We start from the raw sequence: 14,626 nt of genomic DNA on the forward strand, positions 1-14,626 counted from the left end.
TATGGAAGTTATTAGAGAAACCCTTTCTGTAGAAGTAAAAGAGCTAAAATCCAACCAAGTAGAAATCAAAAGGGCTATTAATGAGGTGCAATCAAAAATGGGGGCGCTAACTGCTAGAATAAATGAGGCAGAAGAGAGAATCAGTAATATAGAAGATGAAATGATGGAAAATAAAGAAGCTGAGAAAAAGAGAGATAAACAACTACTGGATCACGAGGGCAGAATTCGAGAGGTAAGTGATATCATAAGACGAAACAATATTAGAATAATTGGGATCCCAGAAGAAGAAGAAAGAGAGAGAGGGGCAGAAGGTATAATGGAGCAAATTATAGCAGAGAACTTCCCTAATTTGGGGAAAGAAACAGGCATGAAAATCCAGGAAGCACAGAGAACCCCTCTCAAAATCAATAAAAATAGGTCAACACCCCGACATCTAATAGTAAAACTTACGAGTCTCATAGACAAAGAGAAAATCCTGAAAGCAGCTCGGGAGAAGAGATATGTAACCTACAAGGGTAGAAACATTAGATTGGCAACAGACCTATCCACAGAGACCTGGCAGGCCAGAAAGGACTGGCAGGATATCTTCAGAGCACTAAATGAGAAAAATATGCAGCCAAGAATACTATATCCAGCTAGGCTGTCATTGAAAATTGAAGGAGAGATAAAAAGCTTCCAGGACAAACAAAAACTAAAGGAATTTGCAAACACAAAACCAGCCCTACAGGAAATCTTGAAAGGGGTCCTCTAAGCAAAGAGAGAGCCTAAAAGCAACATAGACCAGAAAGGAACACAGACAATATACGGTAACAGTCCCCTTACAGGCAATACAATGGCACTAAATTCCTATCTTTCAATAGTTACCCTGAATGTAAATGGGCTAAATGCCCCACTCAAAAGACACAGGCTAACAGACTGGATTAAAAAACAAGACCCATCGATATGCTGTCTGCAAGAGACTCATTTTAGAACCAAAGACACCCCCAGATTGAAAGTGAGGGGGTGGAAAACCATTTACCATGCTAATGGACACCAAAAGAAAGCTGGGGTGGCAATCCTTATATCAGACAAATTAGATTTTAAACCAAAGACTGTAATAAGAGATGAGGAAGGACACTATATCATACTTAAAGGATCTATCCAACAAGAAGATCTAACAATTGTAAATATCTATGCCCCTAACATGGGAGCAGCCAATTATATAAAGCAATTAATAACAAAAGCAAAGAAACACATCGACAACAATACAATAATAGTGGGGGACTTTAACATCCCCCTCACTGAAATGGACAGATCGTCTAAGCAAAAGATCAACAAGGAAATAAAGATTTTAAATGACACACTGGACCAAATGGACTTCACAGACATATTCAGAACATTCCACCCCAAAGCAACAGAATACACATTCTTCTCTAGTGCCGATGGAACATTCTCCAGAATCGATCACTTCCTAGGTCATAAATCAGGTCTCAACCGGTACCAAAAGATTGGGATCATTCCCTGCCTATTTTCAGACCACAATGCTTTGAAATTAGAACTCAATCACAAGAGGAAAGTCGGAAAGAACTCAAATACATGGAGGCTAAAGAGCATCCTACTGAAGAATGAATGGGTCAACCAGGAAATTAAAGAAGAATTAAAAAAATACATGAAAACCAATGAAAATGAAAACACAACTGTTCAAAATCTTTGGGATGCAGCAAAGGCAGTCCTAAGAGGAAAGTATATAGCAATACAAGCCTTTCTCAAGAAACAAGAAAGGTCTCAAGTACACAACCTAACTCTACACCTAAAGGAGCTGGAGAAAGAACAGCAAATAAAGCCTAAACCCAGCAGGAGAAGAGAAATAATAAAGATCAGAGCAGAAATCAATGAAATAGAAACTAAAAGAACAGTAGAACAGATCAACAAAACTAGGAGCTGGTTCTTTGAAAGAATTAACAAGATTGATAAACCCCTGGCCAGACTTATCAAAAAGAGAAGAGAAATGACCCAAATCAACAAAATCATGAATGAAAGAGGAGAGATCACAACCAACACCAAAGAAATACAAACAATTATAAGAACATATTATGAGCAACTCTATGCCAGCAAATTAGATAACCTGGAAGAGATGGATGCATTCCTAGAGATGTATCAACTACCAAAACTGAACCAGGATGAAATAGAAAACCTGAACAGACCTATAACCACTAAGGAAATTGAAGCAGTCATCAAAAATCTCCCAAAAAACAAAAGCCCAGGACCAGATGGCTTCCCAGGGGAATTCTACCAAACATTTCAAGAAGAATTAATACCTATTCTTCTGAAACTGTTCCAAAAAATAGAAACGGAAGGAAAACTTCCAAACTCATTTTATGAGGCCAGCATTACCTTGATCCCAAAACCAGACAAAGACCCCATCAAAAAGGAGAAGTACAGACCAATATCCCTGATGAACATGGATGCAAAAATTCTCACCAAAATACTAGCCAATAGGATCCAACAGTACATTAAAAGGATTATTCACCACGACCAAGTGGGATTTATCCCTGGGCTGCAAGGTTGGTTCAACATCCGCAAATCAATCAATGTGATACAATACATTAATAAAAGAAAGAACAAGAATCATATGATCCTCTCAATAGATGCAGAAAAAGCTTTTGACAAAGTACAGCATCCTTTCTTGATCAAAACTCTTCAGAGTATAGGGATCAAGGGTACATACCTCAATATCATAAAAGCCATCTCTGAAAAACCTACAGCGAATATCATTCTCAATGGGGAAAAACTGAGAGCTTTCCCCCAAAGGTCAGGAACGCGGCAGGAATGTCCACTATCACCACTGCTATTCAACATAGTATTGGAAGTCCTAGCCACAGCAGTCAGACAACAAAAAGAAATCAAAGGCATCCAAATTGGCAAAGAAGAAGTCAAACTCTCACTCTTTGCAGATGATATGATACTTTATGTGGAAAACCCAAAAGAGTCCACCCCAAAACTGCTAGAACTCATACAGGAATTCAGTAAAGTGGCAGGATATAAAATCAATGCACAGAAGTCAGTGGCATTCCTATATACCAACAACAAGACAGAAGAAAGAGAAATTAAGGAGTCGATCCCATTTACAATTGCACCCAAAACCATAAGATACCTAGGAATAAATCTAACCAAAGAGACAAAGGATCTGTACTCAGAAAACTATAAAATACTCATGAAAGAAATTGAGGAAGACACAAAGAAATGGAAAAACGTTCCATGCTCATGGATTGGAAGAACAAATATTGTGAAGATGTCAATGCTACCTAGAGCAATCTACACATTCAATGCAATCCCCATCAAAATACCATGCACTTTTTTCAAAGAAATGGAACAAATAATCCTAAAATTTGTATGGAACCAGAAAAGACCCCGCATAGCCAGAGGAATGTTGAAAAAGAAAAGCAAAGCTGGCGGCATCACAATTCCGGACTTCAAGCTCTATTACAAAGCAGTCATCATCAAGACAGCATGGTACTGGTACAAAAACAGACACATAGATCAATGGAACAGAATAGAGAGCCCAGAAATGGACCATCAACTCTATGGTCAACTAATCTTCGACAAAGCAGGAAAGAATGTCCAATGGAACAAAGACAGTCTCTTCAACAAATGGTGTTGGGAAAATTGGATAGCCACATGCAGAAGAATGAAACTGGACCATTTTCTTACACCACACACAAAAATAGACTCCAAATGGTTGAAAGACCTCAACGTGAGACAGGAGTCCATCAAAATCCTAAAGGAGAACACAGGCAGCAACCTCTTTGACCTCAGCCGAAGCAACTTCTTCCTAGAAACATCACCAAACGCAAGGGAAGCAAGGGCAAAAATGAACTATTGGGACTTCATCAAGATAAATAGCTTTTGCAAAGCAAAGGAAACAGTCCACAAAACCAAAAGAAAACCGACAGAATGGGAGAAGATATTTGCAAATGACATATCAGATAAAGGGCTAGAATTCAAAATCTATAAAGAACTCATCAAACTCAACACCCAAAGAACAAAGAATCCAATCAAGAGATGGGCAGAAAACATGAACAGACATTTTTCCAAAGAAGACATCCAAATGGCCAACAGACACATGAAAAAGTGCTCAATATCGCTCGGCATCAGGGAAATCCAAATCAAAACCTCAATGAGATACCACCTCACACCAGTCAGAATGGCTAAAATTAACAAGTCAGGAACGACAGATGTTGGTGGGGATGCAGAGAAAGGGGAACCCTCCTACACTGTTGGTGGGAATGCAAGCTGGTGCAGCCACTCTGGAAAACTGTATGGAGGTTCCTCAAAAAGTTGAAAATAGAGCTACCATATGATCCAGCAATTGCACTACTGGGTATTTACCCCAAAGATACAAAAGTAGGGATCCGAAGGGGTACGTGCACCCCGATATTTATAGCAGCAATGTCCACAATAGCCAAACTGTGGAAAGAGCCAAGATGTCCATCGACAGATGAATGGATAAAGAAGAGTGGTATATATATACAATGAAATATTATGCAGCCATCAAAAGGAATGAGATCTTGCCATTTGCAACGACGTGGATGGAACTGGAGGGTATTATGTTGAGTGAAATAAGTCAAACAGAGAAAGACATGTATCATATGATCTCACTGATATGAGGAATTCTTAATCGCAGGAAACAAACTGAGTGTTGTTGGAGTGGGGGGTGGGGTGGGAGGGATGGGGTGACTGGGTGATAGACACTGGGAGGGTGTGTGCTCTGGTAAGCGCTGTGAATTGTGCAAGACTGTTGAATCTCAGATCTGTACCTCTGAAACAAATAATGCAATATATGTTAAGAAAAAAAAAAGAAGAAGAAGAAGGTAGCGGGAGGGGAAGAATGAAGCGGGGGAAATCGGAGGGGTAGACGAACCATGAGAGACGATGGACTCTGAAAAACAAACAGGGTTCTAGAGGGGAGGGGGGTGGGAGGATGGGTTAGCCTGGTGGTGGGTATTGAGGAGGGCACATTCTGCATGGAGCACTGGGTGTTATGCACAAACAATGAATCATGGAACACTTCATCTAAAACTAATGATGTAATGTATGGGGATTAACATAAGAATAAAAAAAAAAAAGTTCCTCATTTTTAGAGCCCTGATCTGCAGCATTACTGTTGTGGTGCATAATTCTCATTCCCTAAGCAGAACATAAAAAACCTCCAGGTGGAGGCAGGACACCAGAGGATGATGTCTGCAGGGAATAGGAATCCAAAGACCAGGAAAGAACAAATGTTTATCAAAGCTATGGGATATTCACGCCTCGAGATCTTTCAAATATGCCTGGAGCTCTTATTCACCAGGCACAATAGGGAAGTCGTGGTGAATGGAGAAAAGACTTAGATGTTAATAAATAGGATCTGTTATAATGGGCCCTGTCCTTCAAAAGCTAGAAGAGACTTCCTGTATGGAACTAACTAGGTAGACTCTACTGCTTTCTGATGAATAAGGTTACATCTTTGTGATGGGGTGACTAATTGTCCTTAGAGTTACTTGAAGTACTAATAGAGGGTGGCCTCATACTCTATATACTAAACAAATATTTCTTCCCCTTTGTGTTCCAGTGTTAGGCATAGCCCTGTAGCATCCTATAAACATACCATATACCCTCTAAACCCTATAAACACACCTTAAGCCAGGAGAAGTCCATCTTCCCACAGAACTCCCTCCTCCCTGAGTTGTCCCCCACTTCAGTGGATAACACCACAACATTCACTATCACTGAGGTCAAAGCCTACAAAGCAGCCTTCATTCCTTTTTTTATTCAACACCTCACTCCTAATGCATCAGCAAGTCACATTAGTTCTCCCTTCAAATATTTCCTGAGTCTGACCATTTCTCACCACTTCCATTCCTCCCCCACTTAGTACAACCTACCATCCCTGCTAACTTCAAATATTTCAATCATCTCCTAATTGATCACTCTGCTTCCCTTCTTGCCTCTCCAATCTCCACATATGGCCAAACTGATCTTTTAAAGTGTAAATCAGATCACATTATTTCCCTGATTAAATCCCTGTGATATCTTCCCATCTCACTCGTGATAAAGTCCGAATCCTTAACATGGCACACACCAAAGCCATATCCTGTCCCCTGCCCACTCTCTTACATCATCAGCTACCATTCCTCATCATCTACCTTTTGGGCATCACTCTCTTGCCACAAAAATACTGGATCATTTGTATATCAATACCCTTATGCTCATTCATACCATTTGTGTCTCTATTCAAATGTCACTGCCTGAGATTAATTCCCTGATTATACTATCAAAAATAGCTCTCCACGTGCTCCCCTCCATCTCTCTTTAGCTCCTTAGTTTGCATTTTATTTTTCATGGTATTTATTATCACCTGAAAATATTTTATTTGTGTATATGTTTATCTGTCTTCTCATTCCCCACGCCCATCTGTGGAAGATTATAAACTATCTGCCTTGTTCATCATTATATTTCTAGTAACTATAAAACACCTTGCACATAATAAATTCACAATAAATACCATTGAATGAGGGAAGGAATGAGTTTCCTTATCCAATAGAGCCAATTGATGACAAATTATAGCTGATTTTATCTTAGAACTTTCTGCCTTTACTTTTATCATAATTGACACATAGAATTTTTTTATTGTTAAAAAATTCTTCAAATTAATTAATGCTGAATATAGGAAAGTTCCAATGAGATTGTTAGTGCCAAAAATCAAATAAAATGAGAATCTATCTGAAAATTCTACATTTTTCAGGGACTGGTGCTATAATGTATCATAAGATTTCAAACCATCACATGCACAAACATAGAAGTTAAGGTGATATCTCTGAAGTCATATTTAAGATGAAATTTATTCTTCCTAGCTCTTTTGACAATGAATCCATTTTTGTATATAGCTGTTATGGTAATTGAAGTAGTGGGGAGTTGAATGTTCTAATGGGAGAAAAGATATTTTAAGATGAAAGCCGTGGGCATGTCAATGCCTTCTGGCCAAAGACCACCAGTAACACACCTGTAGTTAAACAAAGTTGAGTTCATTGATTTGTTCGAAGAGGGAGATTACATACCATGGGGAATTGTGGGGCCTCTCACTAGGGTGGTCTTACAAAGGTCCTATAGAATTTGATGTTATATTAGGTTTGTTCAAGCAAGTAGTGGGAGCATGTGTTGAGAATGTCCAAACAATCAGGGTTTTGCTCTGGATTGGATGTTGTCTGACTGCAAAAATAATTCTATGACTGGGTTTCTTAATAAATCTTATCTATAAGTTGGAAGGAATGAAGCAAGGCTAAATATGTATTAATGAGCTAGTATTCACTCATATTAGGCTAGGGGAATGTTTGATCATTTAGCTTAGACAATTGGTTTGTCTATTTTCAGATGTGATTACAGAGTTGTGTTTTTTTCTTGATCCAAACTGGTCACAAAATGGCCTTGTAACACCTGCTATTCCTTCTCAGTAATGCATATACCAGAGTCCCGGTTTTTACTCCTTCTCATCCTATGAAGGCTTCAGCTCACTTGTGACTTCAGCTCACTTGTGGCAAACTGGAAGTCTGTGGGCCAAATCAGATCTGAAAATATGTTTTGTCTGGGCTGCCCAGAATTTTCATTTTTTTATTTTATTTTTTATTTTTATTTTTATTTATTTTTTAGAGAGAGAGAGAGACAGTGTGTGTGTGTGTGTGTGCGTGCATAGGGGTGGGGAGAAGGGGGCAGAAGGAGAGGAAGAGAGAGAATCCCAAGCAGGCTCCACACTGGGTGGGTCTCAGGATCTCAAGACCCTGAAATACTGACCTGAGCTGAAACCAAGAGTTGGATGTTTTAACCAACTGAGCTACCCAGGCACCACTGGGCTGCCCTGAATTTTTAATTAAATGAATTGCCAACAATTAAAATTGGGAAAATTTACATGAATTAAATCTAAATGTCTGGCTTGTCTGGAAAAAATCATAATCTCTGGCAATATTGAGTCCATATTCCTGCCTGGCAACATTCAGCTGGAGCTGAGGAACAAACAGGTCTTCATGTGGCCTGCTTCCTCATTTATGTGGCTGTGATAGTTACTTAAGTCTGAGGTTCTGGTTCCCTTCCTCCTCTTCTACTTCTGCCCCTATCATCCTTGCCAGTGGTTTCAGTAGCCTCTGGGTGACCCATCTAACACCTTGGGGCCAAGTTTCCTGACTTTCTCACAAAATGATCTCTGCTCCCCTTTATCTCAGTTTCACACTTCTATATTGCCCCCTAGCACCTTATCACCAGTAAATGCACCACCTTCAAAATCTTCAAGTAGCCCTTTGTGACTACGATCTCCATTCCTCCAACTGCCTCACTCTATAACTCCTCCTGAAACTCTTCACTTACCTCATCTAAACTGAACTTTTGGATCTCATCATTTTTCCCTGTCCAATACCCTCTCTTATTTTCACTGCTGCCTATCGAGCTTGGATTCCATGACTCATCATATCATTCATGTGCACGTCATCTGCTCAAAATCCAACCAAACCCTGTTTGAACTCAGCCATCGCCTTCTCTCTCTCTGCACCAGGCAGCTGAATGCTGCTAGAGAAATCATACAACTGGACTAAATTAGTTACACTTTAAATTCATTTAACACTCATATAGTCAACATAACATCAGAAATTTATTATATTTCCCTAGAGTGTTCTGGGTAATTTTTTCCATTTTTTACTCTCTCATCAAGGCTTTCCCATCTCCTCCCTCACCCATCTACCTCATTAAGAGCTTAACTTCGAACTCTCTAGCAGAGACACCAAGAGAGTAGAGATTTTGTACGGTTGGGTGCTGTTGTTTAGGCCAGGAGTGGTAATTTAATGCCTGGCACACAGTAAGAACGTAATAAATATTTGCTGAAAGGTTATTTCAAGGTGAATACTTTCCCACCATCAAATCTACTTACCTTTCTGTATATGTACCCATTCTTCTCTGCATTCCCTACTGTTCAATGGAAGAAGTACCCCTACTCACATTTGTGTGTTCTACAATTTAGCACTTCCTCATTATTTTGAAATGCTTAATAAGTTTGATTTAATTTAAAAATTCATCCATGTTATCACTAGATACTTCAACGTTACAGTTGTCAAAGAGTGGTTATGGACAAGCCTTACATAGAACATTTTATTATGCTAATTATAATCAGCGCTAACAATTATGGAGCACCCAAATTTGCTAAGTACTGTTCCAACAGCCCTTTATATACCAACACATTTAACCTTCACACTAACAGGAGATAGAGATAGACACTATTTTTTTCATCCTCATTTAACTGAAGTACAGAGAGACCAAGTAGCATGCCCGCATTCTTGCCACCTAAAAACAGCAGAACATCACTCTAATCTGCCATGCTCTACTGCCCCGTTTTAAAAAATAAAATTAAAAAGGTGAAAAATTGGTACAAACTTACATAGAGAATGGAAAGTAGGGGGAGAAGGAAGGGGGGGAACTTGATGCTTCTACCTCTAAAGTCACCCCAAATCTATCCTCTTCTTTTCCTCTCCATAGCCACTAACCTACCCCAAGCCACCACCATTTTTCACCTGGGCAACTAGCAGTAGCCACCAACTGTTCTCTGAGAGGCTTTCCTCTCCTCAGAGCAGCCACAATCACCTATTTAAAACATGAACCAAATCATCAAAGGAGTTCCATTGCATTTAGCATAAAACCCAGACTTGTCACCATGGCCCATCAAACGCTACACATTCCAGCCCCTGCCCAACTTTCCATCTACATCTTATCTAAATATCTCAAATGCCACACTGAGGAAGAAACCTGCTTTCAGTTCCTGGAACACATCACATTCTTTCCTGAGTCAGGACCTTGGCCTGGAATATTCTTCCTCTTGGCTGGTTTTTTTGGCTCTCAGCCGAAAATGTCACATATGCCAAGAGACATTCCCCAAGGATCCTATACATATACTCCCTCAAGTTACTGCTTGTCATGTGACTCTTTATTACCTCCATAATATTTAGAGTTATTTGTTTTTCTGTCTCTGTATTCTAGGCGTCCAGAACAGTGTCTGGAGTGTGATTTGTACTCAGTAAATATATATTGAATAATAAATGAAATGAGATATTTTATGTATAACTCAGCACTCTAAGGTTCTTACATGTATGACACTGGCCAGCAATTGACCAATTATTGATGTCCTAAAATAAGCCAAACTAATTTCTCAGTATATCTTTTATTTGTAAATAGCTCTCATTAAACCCAAATCTTCAAGTCTTATTGCTTTTAATTTTTTGGTGGTTTATGAAAGGAAGTTGCCCAGTTCCCTTAATCATGAGCCTTGTCTTCTCCAGCTACCCATTGCTTTTATTATTGTTCTTGCTGTTTATAATTTACAGCAATCTACTCTCAGGAGATGGAGTTTTCCTGTGACCATCTCTGCAAATACCTAGAAATGATGGTGAGGAATAGATCTCTTTAATTGGTCATTTCCAAAACATTTGCTTCAATTCAGGAGCAGTTCACATGGCAATACCCTTTCTTTCAAAATGCTTTTATTTTTGAGAAATAAAACCAGAAATAATCATTTCCATTCTGAATAATTTTGGTTTTCCATAAATGGGTACTTGGGCACTGAGAGAGTATCTGTAGAGAATGAGTAATGTTTTACTTGAAGTCCCTTCATTAACTAGTACATTTTTTTTAAGGTTTTATTTATTTGACAGAGAGAGACACAGAGAGAAAGGGAACACAAGAAGGGGGAGTGGGAGAGGGAGAAGCAGGCTTCCCGGGAGCAGGGAGCCCAATGCGGGGCTCAATCCCCAGGACTCCAGGCTCATGACCTGAGCCGAAGGCAGACGCTTAACGACTGAGCCACCCAGGTGCCCCATTAACTAGTACATTTAAAAAAATCAAATTATAATCTCCTTCAGTTTAGGGTTAAAGTAAACAACAGAATTCCCCTAATTGTCCAAGATTGTATACCCTGAGTCTTTATTCATTCCCCCAATTCTTATTTACCCAAATGTTTTATGAGTTGAGGGAAACACCATCAGTTTTTCAAGTGTTATATTTATGAACTCAAAGTTTACATAAAATCTACACTATAAAGTAGATAGGATGTTTTAGTGGTCTAGTTCATCAAGTATATTGGTTTTTATGTGCAGGATAATTAAGTATGTAGGAATTTGTCCCACATGTTAAATTCATGAAAGTTAAGTGATTACACCAACTTTCTTTGGGGTCATCACCATTCAGCTTGTAGCTAATAGGAACTTTGGGAAAAGCTCATCATCTCACACAAAGTCACTTTTTTATATGTCTGTTATACAGATTAAATAACCTAAATCCTGGCGCACCTGGGTGGCTCAGATGGTTAAGCGTCTGCCTTCGGCTTAGGTCATGATCCCAGGGTCCTGGGATCGAGCCCCGCATCGGGCTCCCTGCTCGGCGGGAGGCCTGCTTCTCCCTCCTCCACTCCCCCTGCTTGTGTTCCCTCTCTTGCTGTGTCTCTCTCTGTCATATAAATAAAAAAAATAAAATAAAATAACCTAAATCCTTTTCTCATTCACTCAGTTTTTTAATCACCCAATTATTACCCTGGCTCCCTTTCAGGCTTTTGAGTAATGCAGAGTTACACAATACCAAAATTATCCTGCCCGTACTTTCTATTCAAGGGTGATGTCTCTGATGGTGTTAGCTAAATCCAGATTCAGTTCTTTCCCTTCTTGGTTCCTTTATAGACACTTGTTGGCTTTGGAGCAATAATCAGTATTGGAAATACTCTGTCACCCACTACCATGCTAAGTCAAGAAGGAAATAAACTTTTATTGTTAAAACAAAAGAATGAGACAGAGAGACTATAGAAAAAAAATTTGTTTTGGCTTTCAGAGGTTGGATGTATCGCTCTGGAAAAAAAAATGTCCAATGATGCTTGTAGCTTCTCTAAAACTAGAAAAATTATGGCATGAAAGAATTCTCTGCATTGGAAAACAGTTTCTTGCAGAATTGGAGTTGTGTTGCTGCATTTCCATTTTTGATAATCAGAGTATCCTTAGCAAATCAGTTTCCTCCTAGAAGGGTCGAGGAAACTAATTGAACCCACACTATAAACAACACTGAGAATAGCAGAAGAAAGAAACAAGAAGAACATGCACAATGTGCAGTTGCTATTATTAACAGGTGATGGGAGAAAGAAAGTCTCTGCCTGGTAGTAGGTCTAAAGAGTGTGATGACCACCAGGGACATGGCAGGGGGTGAGAGTAGCCGCCCACTTTTGAATCATGAGCTCAGACAGGGAAGTGGTTTGTACCCATGTCCTGCAATGTATACAGGGGGACATTCAAGGGGTTACCTTTAATTTTCAAAGCCTTAGCTACCTCTTGTTCTATTTGAGTGGTAACAGCAGATCAAAATTAATGGAGAATTTTTGTTTTCAAGCAACAGCTCTGGAGATTTGGGTTTCTCAAAGATCTATTTGTGGCTTTATATGACTAGGACATTGGTTGTCTAGATATTTGCAGTCTGTTCTGATTTTCCAAGATGAAACTCTAGTCATGAGAGGAAACAAATACAAATGGTTATTTGGAAACATATTTTTGACAAAGTCTAGAAATCACATGTTTTTCTAATCATGTGCTTCTTCACCAGATGCTTCATTCATTTCTTCCCTTCTAATAAGCCAAGATTCAAGAAACTGTGGACCTCACTTATTAACTTCATTGCCTTTCTTTTTTGCTTCCTTCATTCCATAATCCATTAATTTTTTTTCTGCTTTCACCAAGACACTGAAACTGGCAAATGTCACCAGTGACCTTTCAGTCATTAACTCGCTAGGCTGCTATTTTGCTGCTTTTGCTCATGTGCCTTTTTCCCCTTCTTGAAACTCTCTACTCCCTAGACTTCTCTCACCCATTCTGGATTTCCTCCTACCTCTTTAAGTAGTCCTTTCTAATCTCTGTTAGTTTCCCATTTCTGTCTAGCCTCTGAAATACTTCTGTTCTTCCTAACTTCTTTAGTCAATCACTCTAGATCACTTTTACTGCTTTAAACACCTCTTCTGCAAAAAAATTCACAGGTTGTGTTTCGAGGTCTGTCCCTTTCTCTGAGCTCAGACCTTAATACCTAATTGCTTTATGGTTTGAAGATACCCCTACAAGGTTGTGCTTGTCCCATAGGCCTCTCATCCTCTGTAGATGAAAAAACAAGTCCATCACTTTCTGTCCTCGTTTACATCCAATTTCAATAAATGATACCAAAATGACCCAGTTATCCAAGCCAGAGACCTTGGAATTTTGTTGAGGCTACGTGTTACCTCTTTCCTCACCCTCTCCATCCTTGCTTCATGCATACCTCTGATGAAGTACAAACAAAACCGTCAAAACTTGCTGATTTTACCTGCAAAATAGTTCTACCCCCCCCACCTCCAATGAGGAAAAGACAATCAATAGATAGATGCCAATGACAGGTAACACAGATGTTGGAATTATTTCAAAGCAACTGTTATAAAAATAGTTCAATGAGCAATTACTAAATTTTTTTGTGATCTATCAATTACTGAAAGATACATGTCAAAATCTGCTATGAATGGAGATTTGTCAACACTTTGAATAGATGCCGGTATAAAAAACTGTAAAGCTATAAAATCTGTGACAGTTCCTCAGTCTTCTCTTGTTTGTTACGACCTTGACACTTCTGAAGAGCACTGGTCAGTTATTCTATACTTTATTCCTTAAGTTTTTCTGATGTTTTCTCATTCGTTTCTCAATCGTTTGAAGTTGTACATTTTTGGCAAGAATATCACCAGAATGGTGTACCTTTATTTTTCCTCTCTCTCAAAGTACCTATTTATTTACTTTTTAATTTTTTATTTGAGTATAGTTGATACACAATATTACATTAGTTTTAGGTGTACAATATAGTGATTTGACAAGTTTATACATTATGCTATGCTCATCACAGGTGTAGCTACCACCTGTCACCATACAACACTATTATAATATCATTGGCTATCTTCCTTATACTATGCCTTTTATTCCCATGACTTATTTATTCCTATAACTGAAAGCCTGTATCTCCCACACCCCTTCATATTTTGCCCATGTCCGCATCCCCATCCCCTCTGGCAACCATCAGTTTGTTCTCTGTAGATCTGATTCAGTTTCTTGTTTGTTTATTCATTCATTTTTAGATTCCACATATAAGTGAGATCATACTTCTTGTGATGAGAGCTTAGGACCTACTATCTTAATGATTTTTAAATATACTATACAATGGTGTTAACTGTAGTCATCCTGTTGTAAATTACATTCCTAGTACTTATTTATTTTATTTATCTTATTTACATCCCTAGTACTTATTTATCTTCTTTGGAAGTTTGTAGCATTCTCCCATCCCACCCCCACCTCTGGTCTCTTTTTGTATGAGTTTGGGGGTTTTTTGTTTTTGCTTGATTATTTGTTTGTTTAGATTCCACATGTAAGTGAAATAGTACAGTATTTGTCTTTGACTATTTAGCATAATGTCCTCAAAGTCCATCTATGTTGTCACAAAGATAGGATTTCCTTCTTTTTTATAGTGAATAATATTCCATTATGTGTATATATATATATATACACACACAATGTTACATTAGTTTTATATATATATATAT

The sequence above is a fragment of the Mirounga leonina genome, unplaced genomic scaffold, assembly GCF_011800145.1.
Source record: "Mirounga leonina isolate KUSES-001 unplaced genomic scaffold, KU_Mleo_1.0 Mir_165, whole genome shotgun sequence".
Taxonomy (NCBI): Eukaryota; Metazoa; Chordata; class Mammalia; order Carnivora; family Phocidae; genus Mirounga; species Mirounga leonina.